Source organism: Lottia gigantea (assembly GCF_000327385.1).
Source record: "Lottia gigantea unplaced genomic scaffold LOTGIsca_52, whole genome shotgun sequence".
In the NCBI taxonomy this organism is placed as follows: domain Eukaryota; kingdom Metazoa; phylum Mollusca; class Gastropoda; family Lottiidae; genus Lottia; species Lottia gigantea.
In genome coordinates this window covers 1,526,827-1,539,002 of record NW_008709781.1, presented here as the reverse complement: position 1 = coordinate 1,539,002, position 12,176 = coordinate 1,526,827, and positions in this window count along the sequence as shown.

The window sequence follows — 12,176 nt, the reverse complement described above, 5'->3', positions numbered from 1 at the left end:
AAAACGAAAGGAAAAAACTATTCATCAAAAACAGAATCGGGTAAGGATTAAATAATGGCATTGCCTAGACCAGAAAAAAAATGAGGGCTGAAGTTTTCAAGTACATTAACGAATTTTCCATTTTCCTCCGTCCAATGTGTGACTGACGGATAATGAAGGCTAATAGCCTAACGAGCGTGCTGTCGTGACTCTACTTTTACTTTCTTTTATAAATCTATTAGATATAAGTTTGTTAATTTAAATGGAAAATGAAGTTGTTTTTTTTAGGAATATAGAGAAACGCGTCATGGTGTCGAGAAAGTAGACGACATGCTTTTAACTTCTTTCAATTTGTTCATGTTGGAAATGAAGTTTGAATATCTTTCTAATTAGATCAGACGAACTGGCATGTCATGCTGACCTTATATCTAATATGTCGTAAAATCACGTTACCACGAGATAATGTTTCAATTATTTAATGTATCAATGTGACGTCTGAAAAACTTTCTGTCTTAAAATTGAATTGAGATGAAATTTAAGCCGTTTTAAAACATTGAATTATAACATGAAAATAGAATCAGAAGGCTGGTAGAATTTGACATGACAGAAATCAATCGGATTAGTTGATATCCAGACGAGCTAGAGGAAACCATACCATAGACAGGCCTGACTTGTTACATACCAACAGACGTCATTCTATATATTTGATAGTTTCTTGTCCACGGCTTGTATGTTGTCAAAAATGTCTATAAACTTCCCAACGTGTATGTTTCCATCACCGAGTTATTAAAAACTTTGTCTACCATCAGAGGATGTCAAGTACAGAAAGCATGCCATGAAATAACATACTAGGCTACATCTGTACAATTAAAGCTTAGGGTGTGCTTTGATGTAAATTTTGTAAGTTTCGTAAAAATTACACCTCGATATATCTTTTTAAAATGTACACTATGTTTTAAACGAAATTTCTATTAGTTGAAAAATAGTCTTAAAAATGAGCAATCTTGTGATTTAGGTATTGGACATCGTTGAATGAGATGTAGTGGATATGAAGGATGAGCAATCACCCGATATCTTTAATCCTTTAATAAAATTCACTGAAACAGTTTTTATACTAAACAGGCTTCAATTTCATCATACGAGACGTGTGTGAACAGCTTTATTACTAGGAAACATCAGAGAAATGATCTGGGAGCGCAATCAACCCAATTAGATCAAGAGCATGCTAAAGTTGATAATTATCTAAGGTTAATAGGATTTGTATAGGGTAATATTGATTAATGTCTACTGATATCAATTAAAGCACTATCATAGCACCGCATGGTACAATTCAATACACAAGACAATATGAATGAGAATTATGAATGAACTCTGCTACCTTAATTAACTCTTTAATAACTCTAACCAGTCCACAAGAGCAGAGTCCGATTCAATTGATAGAAACTCGAGATCTTTAACTTCAAGCTAGTTCCACACAATGGAAATGTGATCTTACATGATTGAGCTTTGTTTGTTATCATATAATTCAGATATAATTTTACACGATTCAGGTTCTATTTAATACGATAGCGATATGTTTTTCCACGATTAAGATTTGAATTTATACAATTGAGATTTGATTTTACACGATAGGGATTTGGTTTTACGCGATTGAGATTTGATTTACACGACGGAGATTTGATTTACAGGCTAAAGATTGGATTTATAAGCTTGAGATTTGTTTATACACGTTTGAGATTTGATTTTACACGATTGAGATTCTATTTTACAAGGTACAGATATAATTTTACACGACTGAGATTTCATCCAACAAAATTGAGATTTGTTTTTACTCGATTCAGTTTTGACTTACACAATTAAGATTTGTTTTAAAACTATTGTGTTTTATATCCAAACGATTTAACACGATTGAGATTTCATTTTACACGATTGAAAGTTGTACACGATTGAGATTTAATTCTACGATTGAGATTTAATTCTACATAATGGGGATTTCATGTTACACGATTGAGATTTATTTTTATACAATGGGAATTTCATGTTACACGATTGAGATTTGTATTAATACAATGGGGATTTCATGTTACACGATTGGCATTATATTTTTACACAATGGGAATATCATGTTACACAATTGAGATCTGTTTTTTACAATGGGGATTTCATGATAAACGATTGAGATTTAGTTTTACACTGAGATTTCATGTTTCATGTTTGAGATTTATTTTTACACAATGGGGATTTCATGTTACACGATTGAGATTTGTTTTCATACAATGGGGATTTCATGTTACACCATTGAGATTTAACTTTACACAATGAAGATTTCATGATACACGATTGAGATTTAATTTTACAATGGGGATTTCATGTTACACGATTGAGATTTGTTTTTATACAATGGAGATTTCATATTAGATTTGTCTTTACACAATGGGGATTTCATGTTACACGATTGAAATTAGTTTTTACAAAATGGGGATTTCATGTTACACGATTGAGATATGTTTTTATACAATGGGGATTTCATGTTACACGATTGAGATCTGTTTTTTTACACCGGGGATTTCATGTTACACGATTTAGATTTGTTTTTACACAATGGGGATTTCATGTTACACGATTGAGATTTGTTTTTAGACAATGGGGATTTCATGTTACACGATTGAGATTAGTTTTTACAAAATGGGGATTTCATGTTACACGATTGAGATTTGTTTTTATACAATGGGGATTTCACGTTACACCATTGAGATTTAATTTTACACAATTAGGATTTCATGATACACGATTGAGATTTAATTTTAGAGTGAGGAATTCATGTTACACGATTGAGATTTGTTTTTATACAATGGGGATTTCACGTTACATTATTGAGATTTAATTTTACACAATGAGAATTTAATGATACAGGATTGAGATTTAATTTTAGAGTGGGGAATTCATGTTACACGATTGAGATTTGTTTTTATACAATAGAGATTTCATGTTACACGATTGAGATCTGTTTTTTTACACTGGGGATTTCATGTTACACGATTAAGATTAGTTTTTACACAATGGGGATTTCAAGACGTTAAAAAATTACAAGATTGAGATTTAATTTTAGACGATTGAGATTTGTTTTTACACAATGTGGATTTTATGTTACACGATTAATATTTGTTTTTGCACGACTGAGATATGATTCTACAGGATAGAGATTCATTTTTCTGCGGATTTAAACTTGGATGAAGAAAGGTTTGAATATAACGATCGTAGATGTGCCAAATAAGCTATATAATTAGGAAAACTAGTAAGGAAAGTGACAACATAATTGGAATTATCACAATGCTTTGCATCAACCGCATATTTACGATCTTACTTTTATATTTGGACAAATTGATGCAGCACTCAAAGTTTTTAATATCCACTGGCAAAATGTTTTAAAGTTCAGCTTTATGTAATTATAAGTGTCAATTAAAATACATCTTGGTTCAGAAACATGTTTAAGACATGTGGCACTGAAAGAGTTATATTTATCGATTTGGTGAAGCAATCAAGTTCCGCCTAAATAATATTCTCATCTAAATTTGCTTATAGGCATGTTATTCCCACTCATCACAATCTTCAAGCCGAATATGAATTTCTTATTATTTCAACTTTGACCCGAAACTCGATGAAAATGGCTTGGGGTCAGTTTGATTGGTTTGTTGTCAATCCACTTATCTGGTGATATGACAGAAATGATGAGCTGTTTGTCTCTCATCTCACAGCTCGCCATTTTTATCAACCAATAGTCCGAAACTTCCTCAGACATGCCTCGGATAGTCATTTGGATTGTTTTGCGCTAGCTTCGTATCAGGAATAAACGGCACGTTTTTCTGGAGCATTTTGCTCAACCTTTAAAATGCAAGCGATTCCCTATGTTAAAACCCTTTGAAATTAATGCAATAGTGGAGCAGTGAAATTTACAGTCTAGTTATATCAGTTGGATCGCCGAACAGTCGACCCTTAAAAGGATCGAATAGCATTGTTGGAAATCCCTTAATCCTTGTTTCTGACCATAGAATAGCTAACTATGACCTACGAGTGTATATCAGAGACTAGGGGCATCAAGTTTCGGATTAATCAACCAATTGAGTGTTTGAATAAAATAAATATTGTAATAATTGACAGTTATGTAATTTAGTATAATTCTATGGATTGGTTACCTATTAATAAGAATGTTAAGATTTATTAACGATGTTCAGATCCAATATCTCGAATTTAAATCACTTTCTGCAGCATTTCGCTGGAATATAGCTCTTGGTTTTATGCTAGCGTCCATGAAAATCCATTAGGCTAAATGAAATTTCTGCGCCGAAACACCAATAACGGTTTTATCTATACGGGCTCCATATTAGAAAGACACGTTCATTTGATAACTCAATGAAGAAATTATAATTTACCTTCATCCACAAGATTTGTGTGCGCATGACGTAAACTGGCATGTTTTGTGACAAAGGGTCAAAGGAAGGGTGGTGTAAATTACCCCTTCTTAGATTACATCATCGTTTTTCAAAATTCAATCAAAGTAACAGATTTCCAAAACTTTTATATTAAAGGCAATAATCCCTTTAATATTGTCAGTTTATCATGTGGGGATGCAGCACGTTACATCATCTTTGACAAATTCATTCAAAAACATTGCCAATTTTTTACGGCAGTATGTGATTTTGCTTCTTTAAGTTTTTAATGTTTTAAAAAAAAATTGCAAAATGAAAAATATACACAAGATCGATTTCTGCATTATATAGCACGGGTTTAATTAAATAGAATCTCCCCTTTAATGTGATATTCGAGACTTGTTATTATCCTATTATCCAGTAGTTTGTTAATGTTAATTAATCCTGTATAAACTATACGAGTTGAATGGTTTATCTTGTCATCAGTTTATAATCTTATATTCTATCAAATACCCTTCAGGCTAATATTGCTTCATCCTACATTATAACTAGCCAATTCTATCGTTCACCTCTACCTTCATCTGACTCTAATATCATATTATATTATATAGAATATAGGATACTTTATCATATTGGATCATCGTGTTTACCTCCACAAAAAATGTGTATGCAATTAAAGATTCATTGTTAGAACTTGGACACAATAACAAGATATCGGGTGATTCATAAAAAAAACGCTTCATTTTAGAATTTTTTTTTCTAAAACTATCATAGCTATGATCATGATATTTAGACCTAATTTTTTAGGTCGAACAGTTTTTAAAATGACAGTCTTTTTAAAATTCCCCGTGAAAAATATATATAATGCCGAAAATAATGTAATGTCTCCTCTTAAATTTAAACAAATGCCCAATGAGGACGACATTTTCATCAAAAACAAACAAAACCAAAAAGCTCTTTTCATGAAAAATTTGCCTTATTTTGAAATTTAGAGTATTTCATACAAAGGATTATGATCATAGCTTAGACAGATTTTGAAAAATCCTGAAAGGAGCCACCCGATATATTACCACACATGTTTCGCCAATTTCTAAATGTCCCCAATAGACGCCAAGCAGTTCGCTTTTTTTTTTTATCTCAATTTCATAATGTAGGGCATTAACGGATTTGTCTTGCTTATACGGATTTTTATTCAAACGTATTTGAGATATTACAGATATTACACATTGTACACAGTAATTGAAAAATAAAATTTACCTTACATGTCTGCTCGTCTCTGCTCTAAGTTTTTAAATGACAATCAAAAAGCGCAACCTTCTGTTTTATATAGTTACAGCGCGGATGTTATAGTAAAACAATGACGTGACGTTACAGCACTCAAAGATGCACATTTTAAGAGTCAAATATTTATGGAAACTGTGCTTGTTTTTATTTGCAAAATGTAAATTTTACATCCCATGTTTTATCAATGAAATATTCAAGTGATATTTTCAGATATTTGTAGGTGATATCTGTTATTCAAATGATTCTTCAACATACAAGTGATGTATAAATTTGTACAAATTTAATTAACTCTTCAATTGTGAATAATTTTAACTGACAAAGAGCAGATCAATCGTTTAAATCACTATTTCAAATTGGATCTATTGACATAAATTAAACTTTAAATAGATATAGGATTCATTATGACATTGAACTCTTGTTAATAAAGGATACATAATCATATAAAACTTAATACATTTTGGAATATAATATAGTAAAAATATAACGTTTGTACCGTTATCCCATAGACTTTAATAGGATACAACGTAGGATACATCATCACTTATATACTATAAATGATACATAAGATAAAAAACTTTCAATATATGATACATAATCCTACTATATGGGATACACCATGACATTGAATTTGAAATCTGAGGGACATCCTTGGTATACGGAGCTTACTGTCATTATTCAATTTAAGTCCTTAATTAGTTTTACACTTAAATGACTTGATAAAATCACAGCCCACGACTTTCACTTACTATCAATCTGATTTTCAACTCATTCCTAACTTAATTTCTTACATTATACTTTCTAGCCTGGAGGTTAAACCTATCAACATCTTGTGTACAATTTCTCAAGTTTTCTTACCTACGTATGGTTCTTTTCAAAACGTCTGAAGTTCATCATCTGTCATTTAGGCATCACTTCAAATTAGCAGCCGTTTTTTTGAAAGTTTAAATCAATTCTGCGATAATTTCATAAAAAAAACATGGCTCGCCTACAGAAAGGTCGTTTTACTCTCCCACTGTTTTTTTCGTGAAAAAGTACTTTGAAAATATGTTGAAAAGTTGAAATTAACATACGAAAAATCAAACCAAATCGAACCAAAATGGCCCAAATAGCAATGGTTTTGATGATTTTAATTCGGTCGATCAGCTACTAGTCAGCACCGAACAAAACGGAAGTACAAAATGAGATATCGATGATTCTGAAATTACATTCTCAAACATCGGATCGAAACCGGAAGAATTATCAATGACGTTGTAAGCAGAGAGTTACACACGTTTTCTGGCTCAGAATTAAGGTGTATTTCAAGTGACATTTAACACAAAACAGTTAAACCCTAACTCTGTTGGCTGACATAGATTAAAACAGATCACAGAATAACTTCTAAATTTAAACTCATAAAACATTCGTCAAGTCTTAACTCCGCGACGAATAGTTCGTTCCAATTAATTAGGACCCTTGTATTTTAACTAACTTCAAGCAGATATAGGCTTGATAGAGAGGCAATGATAAAATCTGCATGCCGTGATCTAAATAAGATACTTCTTTCAGAACTCCCAAGAAATTGATCTTCAGTTTTCTTTTGCATGTTGTTTGATTTTAATCATGATACAATCTTTATTAGAAAAATATTTTCTAATGCAAAGACGAAGTGAATTGATAATGAATACGCGTACACCAAAATCATCAACAGCTAAACAACTGTTCGAAGTAATATATTGTTAGCTGCCAACAAAATTGTTTCCCTTTGTTGAAGCAATAAAATTATCAGCCTGGGGGAAATATATATCATAGCCTTTGTCAGATACAAGATGCAATATCAGTGTTAGCTGGCAGTAGCAATATAATCATCAGCTTTTGTTAGCGTCTGGAAGCAATATATATACCAATAGCCTTTGGTAGGTGTTAGTGGCAATGTAATTGTTAGTTTTTATTAGTTGCTAGTAGCAACATAATTGTCAGCCTGTGTTGGCTGCTATGAGCAATATAATTGTTAGCTTTTGTTAGCTTCTGGAAGCAATATAATTGTTAGAATTTGTTAGGTGTTAGAAGAAATGCCATTGTTAGCCGTTATTAGCTGTTAGTAGCAATATAATTGTTAGCCTCTGTTAGCTGCTAGGAATAATATAATTGTTAGCCTCTGTTAGCTGCTAGGAATAATATAATTGTTAGCTATTGCTAGCTGCTGGGGGCAATATAATTGTTAGCCATTGCTAGCTGCTGGGGGCAATATAATTGTTAGCCATTGCTAGCTGCTGGGGGCAATATAATTGTTAGCCATTTCTAGCTGCTGGGGGCAATATAATTGTTAGCCATTGCTAGCTGCTTGGAGTAATATAAATGCCAGCCGTTGTTAGCTGCTAGGAGTAATATAATTGTAAGCCATTGTTAGCTGCTAGGACGTAATATAATTGTAAGCCTTTGTTAGCTGCCAGGAGCAATATAATTGCCAGCCTTTGTTAGCTGCCAGGAGCAATATAATTGCCAGCCTTTGTTAGCTGCTAGGAGAAAGACAATTGTCAGTCTTTGTTAGCTGCTACGAGCAATATGATTGTTAACCTTTGTTAGTTACTAGGACTATAATTACCAGTCTGTGTTTGCTGTTTGGAGCAATATAATTGTAAGCATTTTTTAGTTGCTAGGAGCAGTATAATTGTTAGTCTTTGTGTCAGCTGCTAAAAAATATATGGTTAGCCTTTGTCAGCTGCTAGGAGCAATATAATTATCAGTCATTGTCAGCTGCTAGGAGCAATAAAATTATTAGTCTTTGTTAAGTTATTAGGAGAAATATAATTATCAGTTTTTGTCAGCAGCTAGGAGCAATATAATTATCAGTTTTTGTCAGCTGCTAGGAGCAATATAATTATCAGTTTTTGTCAGCTGCTAGGAGCAATATAATTATCAGTTTTTGTCAGCAGCTAGGAGCAATATAATTATCAGTCTTTGTCGGCTGCTTGGAGCAATATAATTATCAGTTTTTGTCAGCAGCTAGGAGCAATATAATTATCAGTCTTTGTTAAGTTATTAGGAGAAATATAATTATCAGTCATTGTTAGCAGCTAGGAGCAATAATATAATTATCAGTCATTGTCAGCTGCTAGGAGCAATATATAATTATTAGTCTTTGTTAAGTTATTAGGAGAAATATAATTATCAGTCATTGTTAGCTGCTAGGAGCAATAATATAATTATCAGTCTTTGTCAGCTGCTAGGAGCAATAATATAATTATCAGTCTTTGTCAGCTGCTAGGAGCAATAATATAATTATCAGTCTTTGTCAGCTGCTAGGAGAAATACACTTGTTAGTCTTTGTGTCAACTGCTAAAAGAAATATATTGTTAGCCTTTGTCAGCTGTTTGGAGCAATATAATTGTTAGCCTTTATCAGCTGCTTGAAGCAATATAATTGTTAGTCTTTTTTAGCTGCTTGGGACAATAAAAATCTTCGCGTTTTTAACTGCTGGACTAACATTCCAATGGCCGAAAGATGCTATGGTTATAGCTTTCAGTGATAATAGAAACCTCAAAATTTCTTGCTCTCGGTAAATTGGATCATGAACGTTTTTCATCACTGATACATATATTAATTTTTCGATTTCAGACGAATATAATGTTAATGAAGAATTTGACATCTTTAGAGCTTTTGCATGGTATTACATCGAACATCATCGTGTTGAGGTCTACTACAAATGACTCANAAACCTATATAGTGCTTCTAATACCAGATTAAGAGATAATGAAGTCAAAGGTTTAAAAGAAATTCTTGTTTTAAGCTCATACAACCAAATAATTTATATTCTAATTCCTATAGAGTTGTAGATAAACCAAGCAATGTGCAGGAAGATAGAAGTAATCCAGCGGTTGACTAGCTTCACAACTTTACACTAGCTGATTTAATCAAAAGCCAGACAGCTGAAGAGAGGTGAATCAAATAAAAAGGAAATGTTTATGTTCTCTCTGAATACAGCTTGTCGTATATCTTCACTTATATCTTCATATTGTTTTATACACTCTCTTTTTCTATAAATAAAAATTCATTTTACTTAATTAAAATCAAATTCGCTAATTCAATCAAAGAGGCTACACGCATCAAACTTAATGAAGCCTAAAATTTTGACGTTTGAAAGGTTCTTAACACTCGTGACGTCATTTTATCTAAAATCTAACAATAAAAAAGATTATTTAAACGAAATTAGTTTCGAAGAATCCACAAAGGTAAAAATATCATTACTAAATTTTTCATATTCTCTGCTATAAAATACGCGCGAGTATATTAGACTGATATGACCTTGCGATATATTGTCATATTGAATTATAAGTTGACAAATCTACGTATATATAGATCTTAACATCCAAGGTGAAAAAGTTGGAGGCGAGAAATTGCAATTGTGTGTGACGGTATAGGAAGGCGTGACGGCGTCACGGCGTCACAATGTCACACTATTTTTCTATCGTGTGACAAAGGCATGACAATTATGCTTAAAATATAAAAAATAGTCACACATAGCTATACATTTGGTTTATGTCGCCTGAATATAATCCGAGTACGAAGTTATTTAACAAATTCGCAATATTCCTCGTCATAAACATACTATATCATACATGTCTCGTCCTGACCTATCACGGCTTCGCCTTAGACGATTGGCATCGAGTCCGATATACATCTACCACAACGCTTACATTTATAGATGTAATGTATAAAATATGATTATATGGTTTTGTTTGTTTTCAAATCCCTATTGTCAGGAAAAGCTACGACGTGACCATCGTATTGAGTAAAAAAAACATACGATTCTCACTGGAATCTATTTTTTACACAGAAAGAGTCCTATTATGAGACTAGTTTACTTTTCTAACAAAAATAATAATATTGATTAATAATCAACAACTATTGTTAAAATATTAATAAAACATTAAAACAACAAAATCCATTTGGCACGAGGCTTCTATACCAGAAGGTATCAAAAGTCATTAATGATAAACCATGCACTTATAACAAATATTGCAAAAATATATTAAAACCATCTATCAATAGATTAGCTTATAATAGTTCTACAATACATTACAAACAAAACCTATCTAGAAGGCTTTGTAACATTTTTGTTTACCTAAAATGTCATCACTACAAAAATTCGACGTTATTCAATGGGAAAAATGTCTGAAATTTACTTATCGCCCCGTTCTGTCTTGAGGCAGTAATTTTGTAACTTGAGTATTTTTTCATTAAGTAACTGTGTGGAATAGACCTATGATGTATGACATGATTGTTAAAGAAAGTAAATGTCGACTTGAGTATTCTATAATTGCCTAACATTAACACTAACAAAGTATTTAAAAAAGTAAAACTATGAGAGAAAAAAGGGATAATTTGTTTTAACAAGGTCCTGAAACTCAATGCTGACAACAATCATTCCAGTGACTTGCTTACAGGATTGTATCTGGAAAATGGCTGGGAGGGGCGAAAATGAGGAGCGGCACGCGGGGCCGGGGTCAGAGGGCTGCCAGAGTCCCCTAGAAGTCAACGGAAATCAAATAGCCAGATATGTTTTTGAACATTAAGATTGACCAATATATATGAGATATGAGGAGGTGGGGGGCAGAAATACGTCAAAGCCTGCTTACTTCTACTTTGACACTAATGACAAATATTGCTGACGTATGCTCAAAGACACACATGACCTTTTGGGTTAGATGTTTGATTTCCAAAACACATGACCATAGTTCGTAGCATGTCTTCGTATCAATCAGGAATTGAACTGTTTGATAAGAAGGTGGACAGCATTTGTTGTTGCCAAATTGCCAAAAAGTTTTGATACCTTAGTCCAAAAGTCTGGGACACCATCATGTTGTGTTCAACGATGTACATGCAGGTAGCACCCCCTTCAGCCAACGGACCTCAATTTTAGGCAGTTTAAAGTCTGATATTATTTCCTATCCTAAACCAGTCAGCATCTTATCATAACAAAAAGTTAACTGAGACAAATATTCAGTGGGACTTATTCGTTAAATGAAAGATAAACTTTGGTCATAATTTCAATGTAATTCGGGATAATATAACCTTGATTTTAGAAATTTATATCAATATCTAGATGATGATGAGTGTTTTATACGGACTATATGATAGAATCAATAAAGATTGCCTGTCAATTGATGGTTGTAGATTAACAGATGAATGTTAGATATTTATTATTTATTACCGATCCTAGCCTTTTTTTAATCAATGATAGAAACACCTACAATACACTTATATCTTTACTGAGCAAACTTCTGACACTGTCAATGTGATGGTACAATAACACATAGATTTGTGTTTGTTACAATATTGTGGTATTTTAGATATTGCTACTGTCATAATATATCAAAAATGTCGCAATTCACATCGTTTAATCCTGGAAGAACAAAATAATTGTCATATAACAAGACATGAAACGAAGTTTATCTCGAGTTGGGCTTTCTGATTTATTTTAGATTTTAGCAATCAAAAGTCGATTTA